The sequence below is a fragment of the Aythya ferina genome (genome assembly GCF_964211825.1).
Source record: "Aythya ferina genome assembly, chromosome: 7".
NCBI classification, from domain to species: domain Eukaryota; kingdom Metazoa; phylum Chordata; class Aves; order Anseriformes; family Anatidae; genus Aythya; species Aythya ferina.
The window spans coordinates 14,725,581-14,749,688 of record NC_140302.1 but is presented as its reverse complement, the minus strand read 5'-3'; the positions used below and the strand labels follow the sequence as shown (position 1 = coordinate 14,749,688).

Sequence of the window (24,108 nt, the reverse complement as noted above, 5' to 3'; positions counted from 1 at the left end):
TGTTGGTTTAGTATCAAACTTTGCTGTTACGTCTGCTTAAGTTATGTCTGGTTACATTATCAAATTTCTGGGTTCCAACCTTTGTTTCATATAATAAAGTAACTAATATGTGACAGTGAGCTTTAAATATTTTTGCCTTTTATCTTTATTTAAAGATATGTGACAACTATGTGATGTGCTATTGTGAAAGAATGCAAACTTTCTGACAAGTTGTGCCCTGCCATGTATGTTATACTCAAATGTCTATTGCAGTGCTCACACCTACGGTGTTTATTGGCTTTTAGTGGAACAGCTGATTCTAATTTACTTAATGTGATGTTACTTAATGTGGTGTCCTGCTAATAAGCATTGGCAACATCAGAGATGCAGTTTCAGTAATCTGAGTTTTTGATACCATTTGCATAAACTCTGGGCATTCTGCTGAGGTAAACAGAATAGGAATGTGATTTCTACACTTTACCTTCTTTTTTTATTGTTGATCAACAGGAGATAATAATACTCTGAGCTTCAGAGTGCTTTAGTGCTGTGGATCTCAAAACTCCATTCGAGTTTTTGGTCTACTTGCTTTCTGTTTTGTTCTCTAAAACGTACCATCAATAATTTATTGCAGATTTCCAGTAATCCTGAATAATAACGCAGCAGTTATGGAAATGCACTGTTTGGTAGCATAACAGTGTTGCTAGATAAATGCATTATCACAAGTACAGTTGCAGTGCATAATAAATTAATTCAGACTGATTAATTTATAACTATTAATGTTAACACTTCTGATACGAGTATAGCTTTGAAATATTGTTTACCATTACTTTTAGTTATTTCAGCTTTTATATGTGTAATAGATAAAACAATTGAGGTCTAAGCTGTTTTGAATATCTTCACTGAATCTGGCCACATGCAACAGTTGAAAGTGTTAAGTACGGCATACGTATGCTGTGTGATTTTATAATTCTGTTTATTCAGATGTTAGATCTGGTGAAGTATTGTTTTAATTTTATTAGCAATTATATTTTTCATCTGAGTTTGCTGTTTGAAATTGAACCAACTGAATAGTGTAAAGGTGTAAGACCATTCTGGATGAAACCTCTTTTAATGCCAGTAGCTAAGGGTAAATTGCTTCACAAAAGTAGGGATAGCATTTTAATCTTTTATATCTGTAATGGAATCCTTTGTATGGTTTTGTATTATTTGCCCACTATGAGTAAACCTACATTTATTTCATCAAATTTTCAGAAGTTTTTCTTCTTCTAATTTTTTTCTACTTCTTTATAAACTATTTGATACAAATTGCTCGTGGTAAAATCATTCTAAATGTTTTTCATGGCATGAATTAATGATTCTTAAGGTGCTGCAAAATTACCCTCATCATACAATATTATATACATATTACAGAAGTGGCTAATTTAAAACAAACATGAAATTGGGTGCAGAACCCAATTTAAGAGGTTTTATAAACATCTTAAAATTGTTTCAAATTTGTGCATGTTTCCTAGGATCATGCAAACTCTTTGTGTGACAACGCTCTTAAAGTCTTCTGTGCGAATATATTTTCAGATACTGATATGTATGTATACAGTTATTTATAGCTATACTCAAAGCAAGCAGCATTCCTCTATATATTACAAATATGATGTGCACAATAACTGTGGTTTCAAATTCTATCATATGTTATATATTGAATATATAATGTGGTTGTTCTTTTTTTGCTCTGTCCTTCAGGTTTCCTTAGGGAATGTGTCTTGTGCCCTCTGTATGTTCACCAGTTCCCCTCCAATGTAATTGCTGAGAATTTTGATGAGCTTTGGCCCAATTTACCCAACTAGTGGTAACATATTCTAAGCTTTCTGAAACTAGTTAGAGAATGATACAGCTTGATCCAAAATAAGAGGAAGGCTGCAGCACACAGTCATCAGAAAAACTCCTTAGTATGTTGACCTAGTGATGCAAGACCCTGCTGATAATGAGCTTCCTGAGAACATTTTTTTCCATCCTCCTAAGGTAGTAGTTATTGTCTCAGACTATACTTGCCAGGAGTGAAGTTGGTATGATTAATATTCATATTAGTGAATGGAATTATGATACATGGACATATTGTTCTGCCAGGTGTAATGTCAACAGTGAACAAATCAGACTAGCTTTTTCAGGGAAAAAAAATCTAAATCTAAGTCATGTTTCCCCCCTCCCCATTATGGTAAGCAGGAGATGGTATGGCTTATTCAGCATAAAAAGCAGACTGATGATCTAAAGGGGCTGTGATGTGGGGAGTTGTTTTCATTTTAGTCTTGACATGAAATACTTGGGAGAGCAAAATACCCCACCAAGAAAAAATACACAAAATGAGAATAAAAGCAAGAAATTTCCATCTGACTAGCTTGTGTTTACTGAAATGCGAAAGTATCTAGCAATCACCAGTCATCACTAAGTCATAAATATTTTATTTTGTATAAATTTTTAGACTTTCATTTTTCTCTATTTTTTCATATTTTTAACAGAACACTGAGCTTTCTTGTGCTTTGCTTCATTTCATCCTTTGTTTAAAATGCATCTGTTTGTGATATGACTGTCTTATGGAAAGATGCAGTCATTTATTAGAAAACAGTTTAATATTACAATGCAGTGTTCCATCTCTCTATGTAAGTGAGCTAAACTTCATTTTTTTCTGTGATGTTTGTGTTTTCTTTGTCAAAATATTGAACATAGTATCATGCCTGATTTTAATAAAGATTGGGTAAGCCTAGCTGGATAGGAGGCATTGAGCAAGATGTAGAAGCCCTATTTAATGACCAGATCATGACCTCATTTCACTGGCATAAGTGTAGATCAAAGTGGAAGATGCCTGTCCAGCATGAAGTGTGTTTCTGGGCATGACAGCACTTCACATCAAAACGACAGCTCAAGAATACGGCAGTCAAAATTGCTTAATTATGTGCCAGCTTTGTAATTATTCATCCCTGTTCCTACAAAGAGTACAGTTGTCATTTCTTTGACATAATCATTTAAAACTGTACCCTCCTTTAGTTCATAAATTGTATAAGAATTGTGCTTCTAAATGTTTCACATCTCTAAAACTTAGAGATGTGAAAAAGAATATAATTTGAAAATCCATTTTAAGACTCCATATTTTTACATTGTATATGATATGTATAAACAAAATGAAATGGTGAAGTATCAAAGCATATCATAACTTAAAATTTTTAAGGTCTATATTCATGATAATTTAATCTAGATGATGAAATGTGGACGCATCCATTATATCTGAAATGTGTTCCTATGAATAAATACATACTGTCTTAACTCTCTTTAAATATAAATTTAATTGATTAGTACTTGCTTTTTATAAATGCATGTACTTCCCAGTATTTTGCAACCCCTCTGCCCAACAGCATTTTTTTTGTCTTCCTGTATTTTTAAGGTTAACACTTTTATCAGTTACGTTTATAGTGGCAAAAGCAAGCATTGTGCTCTTAGTCATATATAACAGTCTTGTAGTTCATAGGAATGAATCATTAGCAGGTATAAATGGGTGTACTTCCAAGTAATCAACATTTTATTATGTGAAAGGTATTCTGCTTCATAGCAACTTCACCAAGCACATCTTGTCCGGTGGGTATAAAGGAAACTCTGTACAACAAAAGATGGCAGTATAGGTGTTTTGATGTTTTTTTTTTCCCCTCAGATGTATTCTTTTCATCACAAATTATAATCATAAAGCCTGACATAACATTCTTTCTCTAAGGAACTAAATGGAGACCGTCAAATAGAAAGACAAGTCTAATATCTGCTGTTCATGTTATTGAGGGTATGTGATTCGTGCTCACACTGTTACTTGGCGGGTAGAGGGAGTTTATTTTATGATAGAGTAAATATTTAGTGGTACAGCTTAAGAAATAAGGAAAGCTAAAATCTGTAGTGTCGTTTTAGGATCATTGTCAGTATTGTGTTTAAACTCATAGAAAGTTTTATTTTATCAAAGTGATGAATGTTATTTAAAATTTCATTAAAATCACATGAGGCATAAGGGGTGTTTTTAGTGATTTTTATCCTTAACTATTTTTAAAAAAGACATATATTCTGCTTCCAGAAATGTATGCAAAGCATTTCTGCTAACGTATCTCATGGAACATTTTCCCTCCCTTCCTACATTAGGAAAAGAGGACTTGTTTTAAAGAGTAAATAAAAAGTGGCAGAAAGAACCTTAGAGAGTATCTTAATTGCTCTCAATTTTTTCCTTTTACTGCCACTGTGTAGAAGTCTTGACTTACGAATTTACAGCATTTGAAATAGATATAAAGCAAAGGACTTTTAAAAGTGTAAAGATCCATTGTGTCAATGCATTGCCAGATAGTAAGTTATCTGTTTGTGTTAGCTTCTACAAAATACACTGCATTTTAGTCATATATGTCAAGGTTTCACACAGTAAAACAGAACGAAGTTAGGAATTTAAGATTCCAGACTAGACTGTGACGCAGTAAATAATATTAACTTCAAGACATTGCAGCATCATGCTATTATTTGGCCCACTGAGGTGTCCATTTTGCTGTTTGTAAAGTCTAAGTATTTTAAAGAAGAGTCCATAATTGCTATTTACTCTGTGTATGTGAGCTCAGCACTTAGCACAGTGAATCCAGAAATGGAACTTAAGCAGTCATATTCACAAATACAATGATACTTTATTCAGAAGACTTTAAAAGTCACTAGAGCTGTCCCCAATTTTTTCAGTAACAAAAATGAGTTCTCAAAATATGGATATGGCTTGATACAATACTGAGAGAAAAGAAGTCTATCACATCTCATGGTGCTTATAGGGTGAATCAGTGACATGAGATTTAAAGGAACAGTAAATCTAATAACTGTGGCTGTGCAAAGCGGTAATAAGGGGCTTGAGAATTTATGTGAAAAGTTGTATAACTAGACAAATAAACAGAAAGCTGATAGTTCTTCAAATGGCTGATGAAAGTCTATAGAAGGTACCTGTGAGACTGTGCAGAAGGAAATGTGGACTTACAGTATATGAGGTTACTGAGCAACAAGCATTTTAACTGTTGATTCTGTGGTTCAGGTTACTGAGCAATAGATCTCTGTCATTGCATTGGATCAATACCAGACCAGTGTAGCACTAGCTACATAGCATACTGTCCTAGTGAAGAAACTTAATAATAAATTTGATCTGTCTGTGAATTTGTGCATCATCTGGGGTAAGCTTTTGCTCCTGGAATTAGTAATACGATCTAGAACAGTCTGCTATAGCAGGAAGAGAAGGGTCAGTATCCCCCCCCAAAAAAACAAAAACAAACAAACAAACAAAAAAAAAAAAAAAGAAAAAAAAAAAAAAAAAGGAAGAAAGTTGTGATAGTGAAATTGAAGATTGAAAGATTGGAATCTTAGCTGTGAAGAAGTTGTAAGTACCAACTTCTAAGTAGCACCCAAGATAGTTAGAAGTAGATTGAGTTTTGCTCTCTCTTTTTTTTTTTGTCTTGGTTTATAGTAGGTCACATGATTAAAGAGAGATCATCAGTCAGTGAAGTGAGAGAAAAGCAATGAGTTGAAACAGTGGGGATTAAGCTGATAGCATGCATCTGTTGAAATAGCAAAGGAATGTGTTCTCTTTGCCTAACCTACTGTAATTCCATCTGTCACAAAAGAAGAATAGACGCGTGGGTCATAGGTTTGTTAGGGTAGGGGGAAAAGATTTTTCCTTGTTGTTTGTTCTCATGGTGATATTTCTTGAAAAAGTGATACATGTATAGTTCTTTGTGATGGAATTATGTAGACTACATTTCAATATCTAATTACAATTGAAGGTAACAGTATGCAAAAGGTAATGTCTCTTTCCTAAAATAATTCCTTTAAAAAAAAGTATATGATTTTCATGAAGCCAGTGTCCTCTTAGCCATTAATGATCCCAGTGCACTTTTCACATAGAAGGGGTGTTACACTTGGAACCCTGGCCTGATTCCAATTCATGTAATTACATTCTGCCTCCATGGATTTCTCTGCAGTCTCAATTTACTAAGGCATTCTTCTCCACCTTCTGCCCTAAAATGTTATGTAGTGTTGCAGTGTGCTAGTTAACCACCTGCTACTTTGCACCTGAAAGGTGTCTGTCTTTCAATAGTAGTGAATGAATTCATCCTTTATAAGACTTTTTAAATATTTGTAAAGCACTTGGAGGTTCTCTGGTGAATGGCAATAGGTAGTGTATATCGTTAACTTCTAATTGAAGAAGCTACCATGACTAAGCTAGCATGAGTTTATCGCCTCTGTTATTTTTTTTTTTTTAATATATGTATATATTTTCTATTTGTGGGTTGAGAACTAAGGAAACTTCAGTTTTTAGATGTTGCAAACATATAGTCTGACTTTTGTCTTATAATTTACTGATTTAGTCTAGTTGACAAATTGTCATTCAGTATACTATGATATACTATAATACGATGATATCAGACATTAGGGCAAGAATTATAATTGTTTTCAATTACCAATGGATCAGCATGGCTAGAATTTTATCCTAAAGTTCTGTTTGTTTTTCTTTTGGAAATGAAAATACTGCTGCTGTACAAGCAGAGCTCACTGCATTCTTCCATTGTTCCTCCTTTGAAAAAACTAATGCAGTGGATCAGATGACAATACTGCTGGGGGTAGGCGATGTTAATATGCTGCATTTTGTAAAATAAGTAAATAAATAAATTGTATGTAATATTGTGTTGGCAAAACTCTGGGCTAGCCTGTGTCTATTCTTTTGTTTCTATAGGTAGTGTTTTTTCCCTAGATTTCCAGGCTTGATATATCTCATGCTCTCAATCACACTGATGAGTCATTCCCATTGAAATTGTAGTAGTACTGAGTGTAATGGACAGAATATATGTTAATTCCTAGCCATAAAACAAAGGTCCAGTTATAATGGTATAAAGCCATAGCAAGATTTCTGAGAGAGAAAATCAGAAAAGGTTTTACTTGTAATTTTTTAAATGTGAAGCATCTGGTTCAAAACTTGGAAATAATCATCACAGCTGAGTTTATATTATTAATTGTTTTGACTATGTGAAATAGTTTTCATGGCAAGTTCTGCAGTGTGTGTGCACACTGTGTTCTTAAACTGGCTTTGCTGTTTTGCTGAACAGTCAGAAAGGTCACCAAATGTTAGAGAGAAACATGGTCACAGGGGCCACTGCAAATGAAGGCAAAAATAATTTGTTGTGATCTTCACAGTAGTGTATCTTGTAGTAAAGGACAACATGCTATCAGGAAGATGATGATATAGACAGAGTTGTATATGAAGTTTACCAAGCTCTTTGGTATTCTCATTGGTAGAGGTTATACTGAGTGTTTTTTAGAAAGGCGTTTTTCACATATGAAGGCAGAATTATGTGAACATTTAAATAGTTTTGTTTATCATGCGTTCACAATTATGAGTTGTTCTTTCACGCCAATTTATCTAACATTGCTACATAGTTTTAGGTTGCTGATGTGTTGAAGAAAAAAAGGGGTAGGTTTATACAATTTTAGATAATAAACTTTGTTTAATTTAACATCCATGTTCAATTCAACATCTATGAAATTATTAATTACATTTCATAATATATACATTATTAGAGTCATTGCCTTTGCATCCCTGTGTTCTCTTCTGTTTTCAGTGGTCTTGGTATAAATCCTAGGATCTCAATTACTGGAAATTTTGCCCAGTGTTTGCAGGGTAATTGTTCTTTTTTTTTTTTTTTTTTTTTTATTATTATTATTATTATTATTATTATTCTGCTGTAAATTTCACCCTTACTTGCTCAACATCGCCCTCCCACTCACACACACTCCCTCCCCAGTTCTTTGGGAGCATGGAAGGTGAAGAGAAAGTATTTATTTGGAGCATTTACCAGGTCTTTCTGTGTGATTCAAATTACTGGATCCTTTTTTCTTCCTTTTTTTTTTTTTTTTTTTTTTTTTTGCCTTTTGCCTTGAAGTACTAACCTTCATTACAATAATACATTCAAGAAATTTTCTCTTATGATGCAGTTGAATTTCTAGCAGTGAAGTTACTATACCCAGTCCGAAGAATGATGAAATAGAGCAGCTTCAAAATGTCATTCTCTACAAATAGTTATTCCTCTAGTTATTGGATTTACTTGCCATTAGCAAAATGTTTTTGGTTACACTGTGACATTTTGATTGATATCTGTGATAATGCGATAGGCCCTGGTTCCACAGAAGTGAATTTTATCTTACAGGTGTTTCCTTTTGACATCAATGGAATTGTGATTTGCAGCAATCAGCAGGTTACAAGTTAAGGTGCTAAGACCTAGGGATAAAGGACCATGTCTTTGTCATATCAAAAGTGGTGTAAGCACATCACACAGCATATTGCTGTGAGATAACAATGTGTTTTTAGTGTTGACATAGTCAAATTAGATGGCTAGAAAGAGAGGACAAGAACAAAAGGCGAAGTAAAATGAATGTACCTGATACTGGCTCATATTTCTAGTCACTTTGGAAACAATACAAGTGTATAAAAATAGACATCTGATGGCACTTTAGATACCTTCAAGTATTCAGCAGGTCCCTATAGGAGAAGTGTCTATGGGAGCACAAGCCTTTTCAGTCACTGTAGGAGGCCAGGTTGCCATAGGGTGGCTAATAGGGCAGTACAAGGTTGTGTTTAAGCAGCTGAATACTGCTTTTCCTGTAGCTCTACAAGAGAGATTGTGTGCTATTAATTATTGCCAGGTCAAGAACCCCAGTGCATTGTAGCAGTAATCCTCCCCCACACTATAAAGTCAGCCAAAATGTGGTCAAAGAGGCACCCTGGGCTGGTAGTGATGAGGTCATCTCCTAAAAGCTCGAGCATATCATTCATTCTCTCTTCATTAATGACCAAGAACATGATCAATTTGTAACTAGTTTATGAGTTATTTCAGGAAAAATAATTAATTTATTTCCAGAGAAGGACTGACATTTCTCCTCTTACCTCCTCTCTTACCAGAAATATATAGGCCAAAAGGATATTCTGTAAGAAATACTGAACTTAGCTTAATGGGTTTCTAAAACTGCTCCCTTGGTATAAGCAAGGATGCAGCACAATTGCATCTGCTCCCTTAAAATCATACTGAGCTTACAGATTCTGGTTCTAGTTCCTGAATGTTAGTTGAAGATGACACTAACCTCATGGTGTTAATATACAAGGAAAATAGTTTTATTAAATTCTGTGCCTGGTTGGGTTGCAGAACACAGTGCTAATTGTAGGTAGTCCTATTCAGGCTGGCCATTGAAAATCTTACGCAGTATTGTACAAAACAACAAGTTTTCACTGGATGTTAGGAGCAGTAGAATAGTCCTTGTACACTCAACTTCCACATCTGAAATCTTTATTGATCTATTTGTATGCATATACAAACTTATTCTGATCCAAGCATCCTTTACAAATCTTAAGAAGACTTCCACCAATATTTTTGTTGTCATTTCTCTGAATTTCAAATTTTCACCCCCCCCCCTCCCCTCACCCCCCTTTTCCCCTCCTCCCCAATTCAGTGACATAAAACATTCAAGGTGAGGTGACTGGTTACATGTCCCTGTTTTAGGGGAAAACGAGGGATTCATCGTGTGGGGAAAAAAAGCTCAAAAACATATGTGACTGGAGGACTGGGTATTCTCTTTGAAGGAACTAGGGAGAGTATAAAGCTTTTAGAGGAAGTTGTCTGAATTTATCTTTGTTATTCACAGCATCCAAGTACAAAGTATTTATAGGAAAACACACAAATTGCAATCAACTCTGCCATTAGGAACATCTTAACTTCTTAACAAATAAAGTTCCAATGATGTTTCAAAAAGAGCACTCTTTTGAACCCCATTCTATGAATGATACATTTTGTAGCTAAGGTTTTGTGTGATTTTAGCAGGCAGTGAACCTGTCCTTAAGTTATCAGAGTTCAATTTTTAAGTGTATTTAAGGTATGCTTCATTTCTAATGCATCAAATGGCATTATATCAAAGTGCCTAGTAAACTCATGAGACTTTCTGAATTGTCCCAAAGATGATTTATTTCTCTTCAGCGTTGGTGGGGCTTGAAAACCTTAGATATTTTTTCTCATCAAAGAACCTGTGGGATATTTACTTAATGATTAAATTACAGCTGCCTTTGTGTTTTTAATTTATGAGCTTGAAGCAGAAGGAGATGGAGCATTCTGTTACGTCAGTACAGCAAACTATCCTTCATATCTTACTCTGGCAAGTTTCATTAGGAAATGTATCATTTGGGTTAAAATAAGAAGTATATTCAGGATTGAAAAATTGATTTTTTTTTTTTTTTCCTTCCCACATTGTAAGACTAAATATACAACTTTTGTTCACATAACGGTTACAAACAGTTCACTGTGTAGGCCAAATGCTCTCTAATGCAGTAAAATTAAGAAATAATATGCTTTGAAAGTGATTTATGAGTGTGGTTAAACTGCCAGATTTACAAAGAAATAGTTCAGATCTTGGGAAGCCTCAGGAGTCACGTCAAAAATGAATTTGACCATGATTTAAACTGCTACTTTTCTTACATGACATTTAATATGTGTACTTTGGGGGCCCATATGTCTTTAATAAAATAGCATTAAGTTTTAAATATGATATGAATGCAGTCAGTTTCTAAATTCATAACCTTTTCCACAACTCCAAAATGCTAACCAATAAGGGAGTCACACATGCAATAAAACATAAACCTTAGAAAATAGTTTTTTATTAGAACGGTTAGACAGTTGGCAGCTGTGCAGTAATGTAATAAATACATGCAGCCAATGTGGGTTTATCAGTCTTTGTTTACACTGTAAGCAACAGGGACCAGACAACTAATTATAACTGAGGACCAAAGGTCATGAAAAGTGTATTTTGTCCAGTGAATGTGTGCTTGCTAGGTGAACCTTATAATGTTAAGAAAAGTAATTTATTAAATAAGAACTGCTATAGTATGCTTCCCAGTTGTATTTGTCTGAGGATATAACATTTATTAGAGAGTTGTATACTTTAAGATTGTTCTAAAGAACTAAGTATTTCAAAAATTATGAAAAGACATACACAGTTTACGAAGGATTTCAGTGTTTAGCAAATGGTGGCCAAAATTGTGTTCCATAAAAATAGAAATAAGGGAGTCTGGTCTATACTGAATTTAAACTCAATAACAAAAGAATGTTAACGTGTTTTGAGGGATGTTTCTTTGCAATGTGAGGTATTCCATTCATTTTGCTAACATAATCTATTTTAAGATTAGTTTCTGAAACACAAGCTAGCCTACAGCAAAACCAGCTTTATAGATAGCCTCAGTTTTTATTCAGGACAACGATTGCAAACAATTGCTTGCTGAGTTACACGTTTATTCAGTGTGCATGGAACAGTACCACAAGCCTGATCACAGATTCTAGGTAGTCTGACATTCTAATGAAAGCTATTGAAATGGTGTGGGAGTCAGGAAAAGACAGATTTTGCGTACTCTTAAGAGTGTGTGGGGGATAAAAACTTCATTGTGGTATACTTTTTCCTCCAAAATGCTTTCAGAGATTTGATTTCTGGTTAATGTGGTTCTAGAAAAATGGCAAAAGTAAATTTAAAAAGTCTGCTTTGAGATATATTACAAAGTGTATATTCAAATGCTAATCTGCAGTCCTCTAGAATTATGGGTCCCCTAGAGCATCCAGAAAATTATTAACAGCATGTAATCCAGCTCAGTGTGAATGCATCCTTGCTCTGTTAGCCAAATCTTTACATAATACAAATCATTCTACCTATAAAAGCACAAATATGTTATTGTTCTCAACAGGCAATTTAATGCAGCTATAGGGAGGAGAATAAGAGAAAAGAAGATTACAAGCTGGCTGATCATGCTTTTATTTCTCTTAAATCTCTCGGCATTTCTCTGTGGTTGTACTTGTTTAAAGATTGTACACAACTGTGCTGTCTATATGATTTGGAAAGCAAATCAGACTAAATATGAAGTTTCAATGGGTGTAGTTTTTAGGGGATTTATATACATTTTCCTGCAGAAACAGTGCTGAACCTATAATCTTTTATTTTTTTTTCTTCTTCTTGTAATTCCTTTGAAGGCTTAAATTTTGCTATAGAAAGCTCATTTATATTTGCACCAAGTTGTGAAGCTTTCTTCACAGAAGAGCTATTAAAGTTAATTATTTTCTGGAGGGTTTTATCAAAAGGACTATTAGTGTGAGTACATACAGGAAGCATGTGAATGTGGAAGAAAAACTTCTTATTGAAATAATATACAACTATCTCTAGTCACGTTGTGGGGTCAGGATCCTGCTTCAGTGGTATTATTTTAACATGAACGAGTTTAACTGGTAATTCTATAAGCAAAAAAAGTGGATCCACTCTAGCAGGTGAGCACTGTGCAGGATTTGGTCTTTTACTATTGCTTTCTGCAATATTTTTTTTTCCTTATTATTTTGCCACCTTGTGACTTTTGACTCTTACTATACAGTGACAGCGTATTCTTCTATACACTCTGTATACAGTGAGAGTGTATGCTTGTGACTGTCACTATACAGTTTTGTGTATATATGAAGCTAATAGTTTTGCCTTGGTATGTTGCTTTTGCTGTTTTCCACTAAGCACATTTCACTGTAGCATATAGATAATACATAACTACCAGTCATTAGATATTTATGTAAAATGCTTATTCTGGGTAACCAGACTGCCTAGTATTATTAGCTGCCAACAGAAAACTTAAACTAAATGTTTGTTTAAAACTAAGAGGTGGAGATACTGGCACCAGAGAAGTAGGCTCTCTAGGAAGAAGAATGGAGTGGTAGAGGCAACGAAAAATTTCTGTTACACCTGCTCTCATCAAGCCCAAACTGGAAGGAACTGTACTGTGGAAAAATAGCATTCCTGAGTTTGAAGGAGGGAATCACTCACATGTTGTGCAGTTAGCTACAGGTCAAGTCCATTGGACTCTTGTACAGAGAGCATAAATGTTTTGTACAACTGGGTCATAGAACTGTTCTTGGAGAGCTTCACCGACATTGCATGCATTTTGGCAGGAGTTTTGTGCTTTGTTTCATATTGCATATTGTTCCAGAGATGGCTACCAGGCCACAGTATTAGTCCATTGCCCCAGATCTGCTCAAACTTGCTGCTTCTGTACCATGCTCCCGGTCTTTGCTTCCTCTTGTGTGATGATTCATGTATTTATAGTCTGGCTAAGGATCTTCAGTGTTATTAACTTGTAAATAACAACTCAAAGATATATGCAATTTTGAAAAATTGAATGGTATGACAGGATTAGGCAAAAGCCCTGTATGTGTGGAGCAAAGTTTTTCTTTCATAAGAAAAACAAACAAACTTTGAACCCACTTTTAATCCTGTTGAGTAGCTGCTGAAGGAGTAGTCTGCTGTGTCAATGTGAGCAAGAAAAACAAGTTAAATTTGTGCCTGTCAAATGGTCTTTCTAAAGCAGAACTCCCTAAATATGTGCACATATTCTATCAAAAAAAGCAATCATTTTGTAAATAGAAGGAAATATTGTATCAGCAAGATTTTCATCAGCAGCTGTACAGGTAATTTGCTGATAGGAATACTTTGGGCTTTATTGTTTAACTCTGTAATAGTGCAGAATACTTGCATGGTGAGATAATAACTGCGATCGTGGATAGAAAAATATCTATAAATTGAGTTCATGGGCCAGGCCAGAATGTCACATGGATTCTAAGGACACACCTAACTTCCTGGCAAGCCTTGCTGCAAGGCCATTGACAATTGCAATGTGTGTGTGGGGGGGGGTGAATTGCACAAGAAAAACAAACAAACAAAACCCGACAAAACAGAATGTATTTTATTTGCCTGATTTATTTTCAAACATGAAGCCAGAGATACTATATATATATATATATATATATATTTTTTTTTTTTTTTTTTTTTTTTTGATAGCCACTTCTTGATTTCAAGGCAACAAAAACATAGCTTTTGGGTCTTTTTCTTTTTCCTTTTTTTTTTTTTTTTCTTCTCCCATATATTTACCAGTTTCTCTGGAGAGAAGTCTTATTTATATGAAGTGCTCTTTTTCTCCTCTCCCTCCTCCACCTCCTTCCAAGTAGAAATGAATAGATACATTGTTGGTAGAGAACTTGCTTGGTTTATCCACTTGAGGTCATATTTTGGCAAGTAGGAAGTCTATTTTTTTTTTCCCTATGATAAACCTCTAGTGGAATATGGTTTGGCTTGTAAAATCTGCTGCATACAGAGCCAATGGTTGTCTTGTCCTTTACAGCCTGGTCTTCTAACTTCTGCCCAGAATTCAGGGGAAACCCAAGATCACTGCCTGATGTTGTATCTCAGTGGAATTACTCAGATTCATGGAGCTCTAATTAAACCTACAGTGCCCCAGTTCAGGCCTTATAAATCTTAAGGAATACCAGTACAGTGAAGTGTAGGATGAAGGATGGTGTGGTCTAGAGGAACAAGAATATATGCCTAAATATACACATATATTTCTCAGTTTTACAGCTGGAAAGCAATTATGTCACAATGTAGACTGTCCAATTATTGCAAATGATAGGTCAGCTATTGTGATTTAGAAAAATTGGATATCTTTTTTTCTTTTTTTTTTCTTTTTTTTTTTTTTTGGCTTGTATGTGGTGAGAAGGTTCAGCTGAAAATTTTTGCATACACTATAGCTACTCTAAGATGTGAGTAGTTTCTTCCAGTCCCGGTATTGGTAATAATGATGACACCGCATTATCAGGGCTAGCGTATAGTTGGATACGTGATGTATCTCTTTGAGGTGGCAGAAAATATTATTCTTTTATATACTCTTAAAGGAATAAATTAATCAAATGCTAATATACCATATATGTTGAAAATGGTAGTTACTTGATGTCAAGAAGGACAAGAGCTTAAACTGCTGATGTATCATTTTCTCATCTATAATGTTGGCCTGGTGGAATTGTTTGAGTTGGTCGAAACTTGCTGTATAGGGAATAAAATAAATCTTGTGGCTGCATTTCTAGGCCTAGGCTGAAGGGCACCTCTTTGTAGTCAAATCCTGTCTGTAGTGCAGTGGCTAGAAACAATTTGCATTATTAGTCAAGCCACTATTACGTGCTTTCTCTTCTGTACAATTCAAAGAAACAGTAATCTATCTGTTATATTTTGTATTAGAGAAGGTCTTTTTTTTCTTTTTTTTTTTTTTTAATTAAAAAAGGAGGAGAATGATCTGGGTGTTTGGCTTTCTTGAAGGCTTTCTGTTCTGGTTCTTCTCCACTTAGAAAGAACACAAAACAGCATAGTTTTTTCCTTTGTTAGGGGCATGGAAAAACTATTTGTTCAGAAAAACAGTTGGGCAAATTAAGATGAAAATCCTACAAATAAGCCTGAGGTACCACTACTGGGAGGTTGGTAGCATGGCCCTGATACAATCTTATGTGTAGACATGTTTGTATGCTATTACTATCCCTCCAGGACTTAGAGTGTTTTTTTTGTTGTTGTTGTTGTTTTGTTTTTGTTTTTGTTTTTTTTTGAGGGCTAAGAGCTGCATTGCCTTTACAAAATCTCTTCTTTCTCCAGGTTCTGTATATTCTGAGAAGCCTTTTAAAGCCTTGTGTCAAATCTACTCTTCCTGTGAAGTCTTTATAAATATTTATATTGCCCTAGTAAGGAAGAGTCAATCCATTAGAATGCTTTAGGCTAAGATTAGCACTCGTGAAGCCTATTTAGCCAGATATGAGTTTGCTTTATTTAATAACATTAAAGAGATAGTAAAAGAAATCTTCTTTATCAGATGGTGGTAAGATCCATGAAACAGGTTTATTTTATGTCTGACTATCAAATTATACTTTCCTCAGAATTCATGGAAATAGCAGAGTAATTGCCTGTTTGATTTGAGGGAGATTAACGTGTTTGTTAATATCAAAGCTGCTTCCCATGTGTGCAGACCCTTGATGAGGTCATCAACAGCCAACCCTGCCTTCTTTACTCACATTCTTAATAGAGCATGTGGTCTGAGATTGTATGGCAGCTAATGCTGATTTTTTTTTTCTCCTTCTGAAATACACACTGTTCCTGGTTTTATGACTTTCATGCAGAAGCATCTTGTGATTCATAGTTGACTCATGAAGATATTTATAAATCAATGAATATTTGCAACACATAATTTGCATGCCACAGAAGTGGAGTGAACCAGCATCCAGGTAGTCATATTAGTCTGTTTGGTTTAGAAACGGAATCCATTAACACTGCATGTACATATATGTTAACACCTTGTTATATAAAATTTACTTGATTCTCATGCTAGATACCTCATTGAAATGCTAAAATATAAAACTTCTAACAACTTTTTTGTCTGAACAATTTTACTGGAAGATTGGGGTTTCTTTGAATTCATAGCAGTTTTACCACTCCTCTCCATGACGTTCAAGTTACTGGGAAATGTTGAAAGTACTACTTTTTAATAGATCCTTGGGGAGGTGGTAAATACACTTTTTCTTTCTTTTTTTTTTTTTTTTTTTTTCTTTTTCTTATTTCTTCTTTTTTGAAGGTTTCTGAATTTTTGTATGGCTTCATTATTCTACAATGTAATGATTGAAAAATATTTTGTTCTAGCAAATTATTACCCCATAATGCTTCTTTAGAAATAATTTTTGAGGGAAAAATAACATTCTTTTCTATAAAACAGTAAATGATTTTAAAACTAAGGCCTTAATATTTTTAATACAATATTTATTACTTTTATAATATTTTATATATTTTAGTGATACCAAAATCAGTTTCCAAACATACCTGCATATCGCTTTGAATTGAGTCAGAATTACATCTCTATAATCCCTGTGATATGAATGAGAACACCAGAAATTTTATTGTTTTATGCAGTTTTTTTCCTAAGGGATGGTTGTATTCCTGCAAGACTGGCATTTTTTTTCATTTTTTTTTTTCTCTCTCTCCTGTGTCTGCTTAGTTCCCTTTTTCAGTACACGTATTTTTCTAAAGGTACAGAAGAGTTGTGGAACTGTGACCTTCATAAAAGAGGCATAAACCTGGAAATCTAACCTGTTTAAACTATCATGTGGTATTTAATTGAAAGAATTTTTAATTCACTCTCTAATTATAATGTAGTGATTACAATATTTGTAATACTCATGTATTAATTAGTCCTTTAGTGAGGCCAGTAGTCTAGTTTCAACAGCCTATAACAATTTCTTTGTTTTACTCATTTGTTTAATATAAACAAAGGCTTAAAAATCTTTTTGAATATATGTGATGAAATGCTTTTTCTTTTGTTATGAGCCATTAATCTAATACTAGTTCAACACTGCTAGCAGCGTTAGAATATCTTGTGTTACTGTTAGCTTTTAGTATAAAGAAAAAACATAGCGTAGTGTACTTTTGCATAGTACAGACCTTTGGCAGCATCGGAAACAAATCTCTTAGGCAGGAACTTAACTTTATGGTTGTTCTTGCAAACCTACATAAAGGGTAAATGTACTTCAGGTTCAGTTGCATGTGCTGCATAAGGGATGCCAGACATTGCATTTGTGGATCTCTATTTACAGTAACCATCCAACCACAGACCTCTGAAACAACCACTTCCTTTAATGTTAGATATATTTATTATCCCCTGAATCTCTGATGCGTTTTCAGAATCTTACAGTATTCCCTTGGCACCAGTATACATGAGAATCAGGGCTGTAGCTCCTGAAACCATCATACTTTAAGAGTATCCTTGAGTTGAGGTTTATTTAATCCAGAAAATCCAGAATAATCCAGAAAACAGTTCTTGCTTGATTCCTGTGTTGTTTGTTTGTTTGTTTGTTTTGACCCCCTCCACCCCCCGTATCTAGAACATCTTGGTCTCAAATGAGCAGATTCCTGTAAGAGACCTATCATCTATCTTGCTGGAGAGCTCAAAACACATTACTTAAGAGTAATAGTAATTAATGCCACTAAGTGGTAGTAAGGAAGGGATTTGACAGAAAGATTAGGAAACCACTGGACAAAGTGAAGTAGCAAGGAAATGAATGATGAAAAATCCTGGAAGTGGAAGTCATGCAGATTACCCAAAGTGGTAGAATATTTGAGCCAGATAAGAAGACAGTGCAGCTAGACTCTGTGGTTTAGATGAGCTCCATAGAATGGAGAACATTAAAAAACAACCAGGTAAAAGAAGCAACCTCCTTTTTCCTTTCCCCCTCCCCTGAGCAAATTAAGAAAAAAAAATAAATATATATTTTTTTGAATTTCTTTTACAGAGCTGTGAAAAAGTGGAATATAGAAGTATAATAAATGGTAGCACTGTCAAATGATTATAATGACCTCTGCATCCAGTTAAATATAGCATACTATGCTCTGTCCTTTCTTTTCTCAAGCAGACTAGAATACCTCATTCTCCAGATGTTAATGTGAAAGTTCAAACAGGTCATGGATAAGAATCATCCAGTTTTACTAACTCATCAAGGAAAGATGGCTTAGTTTATAAAACAGCAACAACAAAAATATGAAAGAGTTAGTCTGTTCTTCTGGTTAAAGATCTGTTTGTTGTGAACAGTCTTGATGTACTATAACTTCTCAGACATTGATAATGTCTTCTAGACAGAAGGAATCCACAAACAATGTTTATTCTGGCAAATAGGCAGAAAAAAAAAATCACTATCTTTACAAAAGAAGTGAATAGATGGACTCAAGCTTCATCCCTAATTCCTTGGTACATTTCATACTATTTTTTATCTCTGTATATATATTTACCTTCAAAAATGAAGCACTGGAATTTCTCTTTTTTTTGAGAGAGAGAGAATCATTGCAATGTGAATCTACAGTCCTAATTGTTGTCTCTGAAACAAGAAATTGATAAATGCAGTTCCTCAGTTCCCTCCCACCACACACACTTTTTTCTTTTCTTTGAAACAAAGATATTCACATGTTCCTTTCTATCTTTCTCGACACATCGTTGTTTCCCAAAGTAGGGAGGACAGACTTTCATATAAATGGTAGATTTTTTAATTTGATATAATCCTAGAAGTGATGTTAGAAGGACATTAAAAATTTGGTAAAAAAAAAAAAAAAGGAAAGTTGAAAAGATGAGACAGTGTTAATTGGATGGGCAGAAGATAGAAAAGTGCATTATCTTGAGTGAAGTTAAGGAAATTTAAGAAAATGGCAGATGTTTCCATTGCAGAGAAGTTGCACAGGGGCAAAGCCCTCTCTGAAACCTTGTCAGCACAATTTAGTGAGGCCTCATTAAAGAAGCATGTGTGCCAAACTTCAATAGCTGAAATACACAAAGTTAATATATTTTTATCAAAGTCGGGGACTTGCGTTAACTGGAGTTCAACATATCGGATTGGTTGTATCTTTCAGAGAACTGCACCCCCAAGTAATCATAAATACTTACGCCTGTTTTAGAGTACTTCTGTGTCGGTTTAATTCTATCTAATATTGAAACCTCTTTAAGTTGTATTTAAAACATAGCATTTTCTATGTTAGCCTCATTCATCAAAAGTGAACGTATTTTTAATATAAACTTCATGAATGATATTTTAGCACTGCATTTGTTTGACTAACATTAAGAAAGATCGCCAAAACCCTTTAAGTATTACACATCATCTCAAAGATAACAAGAGGTCACACAACAAACCTCGCATCCACAGATGAGTTGTGTTTGAAGAGCTGAGTCACGGTTTGCATATAAATCATATGGAATGGCCCGTTACGAACACCTTGTAAAACTCCAAAGGCTTTATGACTGTTAATAGCAACTGCAGTAGTGATTTGCTGGCTAATTTGAGACAAAATATGTTGCAGTGTGAGCAAAGATAATGTGTTATCTGAATAAATAATAGTATGTTATTGGTTGTGCACTTCAGAAGCAAATGGAATGTCTATTACCTTATATCTTCCAAGTAGATTTGACATTTCAACTTTTACTTAGGACTTAAATCAACCTGGTTAGTGACAAACTGTAAAGTTGAATCATGCATTAATTTTCTTCTGTACATGTTATTCATCACTGTACTAACCTGTGAACTAAATGTAAGTTGAAACAGTGGTAATCACTCTGTAACTGCAATTTATTCATTTGAAGACCATCTTATTAGTGTAAAAATAGTTTGAAGCGACATTTTTATAATGATTGTGATAAAACTTTGATGTAGCCTAAATGTGTGTAAAGTAAGACATTTATAATAGCCCCAAGTGTAATATTAACACAGCCTTTTAATGCACGTAAAAAGAGATCAGTTAGTTTTTATTATATTACCTAATACAGGTTAGATTCTCTTTTGGAGTTAAAGCTTTGCTGGTTCTAAATGTCAAAGTTAGTGGAAGACAGTGAAGTGAATTCACATCTTTTGAGAGGTACTGGGTAGGCAGCATTGCAAAGTGGAGTTAAATACTGTCTATACAAGTGATGGACAATGTTACTTTATGCCTGCTCTGCACGTATGCTCTGATAGGGTACTGTGTCCTATATGGAGCAAAACCCCAGGAAGTGTAACAGCTCAGTTCTCAGGTTCCCTGCTGGAATTCTTAAAAGCACAATGTTCAATGAGCAGATATGAAAACTGTCAGCAATCATAGATTCATTCAGGTTGGAAAATACCTCTAAAATCATCTAATCTAGCATTTAACCTAGTACACCACTAAACCATGCTACCAAGTTCTACATGTACATCTACACATTTCTTGAAGTCCTCCAGGAACTGTGACTCAACCACTTTCCTGAGCAGCTTATTCCAATGCCACACAACCATTTCTGTAAAGAAACTTCTCCTGATATCCAACATAAATGTGTTTGCTGGTCTGATATGTATTTAACAGAAAACAAACAAAAAACAAAAACACCCCACAAATTATTATGTAGCTGAGGAATGTTGAGGGGTATTATAACATATCATGCCCACTTGAGATCATGTGGTAGATTCCAAATGATGGCTCAAGAAGTAAAAGGATGAATATCTCATCATTTTGTGGTTCTTGAATATAATTGGAATTTATTTTTTAATTTTTTTAAAATATTTACATTATGCCCTTGAAAATACAAGCATGAACTGAAATTCTCACAACAGCTGAAGTGAGCAATAACGTTGGATTTTGTAGAAAAATTCTCCAAAAAATGTTAAGTGATGTGAAGAAATATTATCAAACCTTTCCAGTTCAAAAAATGTCTTATATTGCATGCCTCTGTCTGCTGAAAGTTCGGCAATACTCTGCAGCATCTCTTCTTAAGTTTCAGTTAAAATCTGTACATTTTAAGGAATTCCTGTCCTTCATTAAAAGCAAAGAGATGTCTTAATGTACACTTACATCATGAACACATGATTTTTCACTTGGAATGACGTTATTACTTGAATGTTTCTTTTCAGTCCTTCCAGTGTGACGCTTTTTCTTAGTATTTCTTCAGTGACCTTCTCATATCCCACAAGTTCAACTTTTATCAGAGAATTTCCCTCATTTTTTTTTTTTTTTTGTACCTTCCCTATGATTAAGTTCTGTTAAAGTAACCAAGCACAAATTCTTCGAATTTCCAGGAAATCCATCTGTTTTTGCTAAGCCAGTAATTGCAGCTTATTTTTACTTCAGTGTAAGGTGATGAAATAATTAATCATCTTAACAGTCTGAGGTATTGTTGCTAGATTTTGGACTCAGTATATTTTAGATAAATGAGCCTGCCTTTAGAGCACTTGCATAACCATTTCACTGAATAACAGTATGGCTTTGGTAGTTCGTAAAATAGTTATATTGAAAAAAAAAAAAAAAAAAAAAGACAAAAAAATCTGCTGAAGATAGGAGTAATTAAAATGTATAGCGTGTCAAGATGTCCCAAAGCCTATGCTTGCCATAAATATTGAAGATTTCAAGAAATCACCTAATTATCACTTGGCTCCGTTGTAAGATTGTATTTCTCGGTGTTTTTCTGTCATAGTAAAATTCATAATAGAATAGTTACACCAGTTGTTCAAACAGTGGTATGAATTGATCCTTTCAGAGCTGATAGTGGTGGTTGTTGAAGTTTGCTAAATGCCAGATGAAACTAGCATTTTGGTGTTATGCAAGACACATTATTGCTATTTGTATTTATTTCAGCGACATAAAAATCTACAGTTTATTTACGTTTCCCGAGGAATGTTTTAAACATTGATTTTATTTAACAATATTAAATCTATGTCACAGACTAAATTGTTGAATAATAGTTAATTACTTCTATAAAAACTTCTTGTTTGCTGTATGAACCTCATAGTCTCTGTGAGGTGGGTAGGTTATCTGGAGATAATGCTCCTGAGTTGCAGAGCTATTGTTCATCTGAAGATTCTGTCTAGGATAATTATACTAGAAAATCATTTCCCATAAACCTTGCTATAAATCACTTGAATAAAACCCAGTATGCTTATTATAGGCAGTTTGTCTTATTTAGTGATGGTCTTAGAAAGCTGTGATGGGGTCACTGGCAACATGTGGAGGTTCTGTTGGAGTCAAATTCCAGAGTTAATATTCTGCTGTCATTCTCAGATATGTGACTAGTCTGAATTCCATCTTGGGAGAGAAATAATTAAATTTACTTTCCCAATTAAGATCAGACTGCAGAGTAGCAATTGGCTGCAGGGAAAAAAAAAAAAAAAAAAAAAGCCTACTATTATTCAAGCTAGAAATTACTCTCAGTGGCCAGGTCTTGGCAGGTAGTTGGACATCACTGTTTTTGGAGGGACATGCTGACCCAATCTAGCACAGAATGGAAAGTTTCATACCTAATTTAATAAGCTTGCAGTTAGGTTTGTCAGGATTTCAGTTATATCCCCGGTTCAAGAGCTTTATACTTGACAATAAGAAATAATTTTGAGCTGAGACACCTTTTTTTTCTTCCTAGAACCTCTGCCCAAGACATTACTGAAAAATAAATGCAAAAGACTGAATGATTTATTTGTACAGAGACAACTGCACAGAAAACTCCTGTGATTTTAGGATTGCTGGAAGAGTTGCTGTTATAAACCACAAAAACATGCACATATGGTGGAGAAAGTAGCTAAAAATAATGCAAAATCTGATGTAAAGAATATGTGCAAAGACAGATACATATTACTTAAAAATGTAAACTAAGGAATATAATAAAAATATGGTAGCGTTGAGACAGAAAACCAATAACATTATACTGTTTCTCAAATGTTATAGGAGAATACAAGTTGAAATGTAATTTTTTTCTAAGAAGTATACAGAATTTCCATTTAAAATGTGTTTTATCAGAAGATTTGTATGAGCTTTCCACTTCATCACAATAAAAAATAATAATTCTGTAGGTGCACCACTGCATACCTCCCTAGACTTTCATCAGCTAAATAAGGTAGGTAGCTAACAGTTAAGAGCAGAGGAAAAGGAACATAAAAAGCATAAATTATGTCTTTGCATATGAAAAGTCAAATTTTAAGTGCATCTTTCTAACCACAAATAGAGTGCTAATGTATGTTTTGTATGAACTTTATGCTTAGCAAAATTACAGTGTGTAGGGTGAGATAACATCTACAGATCGATTAAGATTTTTTCTCCTTTTTCTCAGGCAAAGTGGGGATATCTGTCTTTTGAATGCAGTAAACAAAAACAGAACTTCATAATTTCAGCAATGAATCCCAGTTTCATACATGCTACAGAAAAGACAATTTACAAAGATTTGGCTCCCGTTACTTAAATTTTTAGTCTTTCTGTGCTTTGTCCACATACTATTCAGAGGGAGTTGGGTTGCATTCTCAGTTTAGTATCCTGGTAGATCAGCTTCCAGTGAATTGTTTTGTGTCTGCCTTTTTGCGTGCTTTTCAGAGTTTTATTCCAAGTAGATTTTAATTCACTAAGTAGTAGCAAGGTCTACGTATAATACACCGTTTTACTTGAATCAGTTCAACAAACCTGAATGCTACTGATATCACTGAATTATACAGTTTTCCAAGTAGCAGTATTTTTTACTTCTAAATGTAGGTCTGGTTCTTTGGGCCCGTATTCCACAAAGTACAAATACTGTTGAGTGTTGATGTGTCCCAGGTTGAAATGTGAACTACAAACAGTAATGAACATTTCTTCCTTGAAACAGCAGCTACATTCCTGTGACAAAACACAGTATACTTCTGAGCTTCTTCCTCCCATTTCAGTGAGTCAGAGTGTTAT

General features: G+C 34.3%; 1 protein-coding gene across 1 annotated transcript in view; it reads left to right on the top strand.

Annotated features, from left to right (window-relative positions):
• LRMDA (leucine rich melanocyte differentiation associated) overlaps nucleotides 1–24,108 on the top strand; it is a gene marked incomplete at its 5' end in the record, with an annotated part of 297,230 nt that overhangs the window by 10,789 nt on the left and 262,333 nt on the right. The window lies entirely within an intron of this gene.